Raw genomic sequence first — 2,088 nt, forward strand, 5'->3', positions numbered from 1 at the left:
ACGTCAAGTTTAGGACTCGAACTCTGATGGGTTGGGGATATCGCTGTCCTCCTAACCATCCAACCACAGATTGGTTCGTGAAATCGGTTCGGAGTTGATTCCCTCCTTGTGCGTCACAGAGAAATTCACTCCCTCCGTTCCATAATGTAGTGCCTATAGATTTTTTATAAAGTCAAGCTTTACAAACTTTGACCAAGTTTATAGAGAAAACTATTTGTATATACAATGCTAAATATATAAAATATGAAAATACATCTTACGATGAATCTAATAATATATGTTTGGCATTCTAAATGTGAATGTTTTTCTTCATAAACTTGGTCAAAGTTTGTAAGGTTTGACTTTTTCAAAAATTTATAAGCACTACATTATGAAAAGGAGGAAGTATCGCACATGGGACGTCACATCAGATGGTCTATCATTGATTGAATGCGTGGATGGGATCACAAAACATCGGATGCTTGAACATACATGGGGAGAAATCAAGTTTACAAGATAACCTAGCCTGTAATTTTTTTTAGTGTACCAAGTCTGTACTTTTGAGCTTCTTTCTTCCGATGTCTTACGTGCCCCTAAAACAAATAAATCCACGAGAAAGAACCTATTCGCTCTTGTGCACCTTTGTCCCTACAATCTACTCCCTCCGTTCTAAAATAGATGACCCAACTTTGTACTAAAGCTAGTACAAAGTTGAGTCATCTATTTTGAAACGGAGAGAGTAATTAATTAGCTACCGCTCAAAGAAAAGTTAATTAGTTAGCTCACCAAGGCCGGCCATCGTTTTGTTAAGAAGGCAAACGACAAAATACGGCTGGCCGGCCGAAGCTTCGGCCGGCTGAGCGCGCGCTGTAGGATGTAGGCAGATCCTACGGTGTGGCTGGCTGGCTACGTGTGCGTTTTTTTAGAGAGCACGTGTTGGTGGCTCAGCAACGAAGGAAATATTTTACTGGAACCGGCAAGCCGAATTGCTGAGGCGGTGAGCGGTGGCCAACGATGATGACTCTTTTTGCTGCAACAGTTGTCGGTCTTTGCTACGAGGGGCGAGCGGTTTTGCTGCGACCAGCAACCGAGGGAGGTACACTGCGAGCTCATCCATGGGCGCTGCCGCTGGTGACCACCGCCACCGGAGCTGCGCCCCGTCGTTAACCGGAGTTGCGACCGTCGCCATATTGACTGCAACATGCTGGCGCTCGGTGTTGCATGCGTGAAACCGACGAGAAACACATCGGAGGCAGTGATCGCCTGCGAGGGCGGTGACCGGTGTCGCGGGCAGGCGAACCAACGGTCCCTCGAGGTTGGTCGTTCGGTCGTCCATGGCAAGTGCCGGCGGCCCCGCTGCTCCTTTTCTCCATGGCGTCCTCGGATTTGTTTTTGGGAGAGACAACGACATGAGGAACCCCGCCATACGTGCACGCATGCAATGCCTGCTCAGTGACCTGGACAAATTTGGGCCGGCCAACTGTTGGCTAGCACTGGCCTATTAAGAAACAATTCATAACATGCTACTCCAAAACTAATGCAAACCATAGACCTTTCGACACCACATGTTGTACGAGGATAACCTTTGGCAGGGGAGGAGGCCATAGTCTCAAACAAATTGATAAAATTTGATCGGTACGAGAAGAAGGCGTTAAGTTCCTATCAGCTACCTGCTACCTTGTCCAGGAATCAAAAGTTGGCCAGCTCCAAATATATATACTACAAGCTCCCGTACGAATCTTTCATATGATATAGCTATATAACAAAGAGCCTATCAGTGATGTAGCTATAATAATCTGTGCTCTGTTGTACGGGGAGATTCCTGTGCAAACCTTTACAAAATTCCTAGTACTAGACTACTAGCTAGTTTATACTTGTTCGATTTGATCTTGACCTAGATGGCTACTGTGTCTCCACATGGTGTGGCCGATCAAATGCAAATCTCAAGAGGCATTGGAGAATGCGTACATGGTTTATGAGATCCACTCGGCATTATTTTATGCACGATTGAGTAAACTAACATGTTACATGCATGTGTTGGTTGAGTATTAAGAATGGTTACATTTGAAATGATAATGTCGACTGATGTTCACTTTAGTGCCTGAAGTT

The sequence above is a fragment of the Aegilops tauschii genome, chromosome 6 (genome assembly GCF_002575655.3).
Source record: "Aegilops tauschii subsp. strangulata cultivar AL8/78 chromosome 6, Aet v6.0, whole genome shotgun sequence".
Lineage (NCBI taxonomy): Eukaryota > Viridiplantae > Streptophyta > Magnoliopsida > Poales > Poaceae > Aegilops > Aegilops tauschii.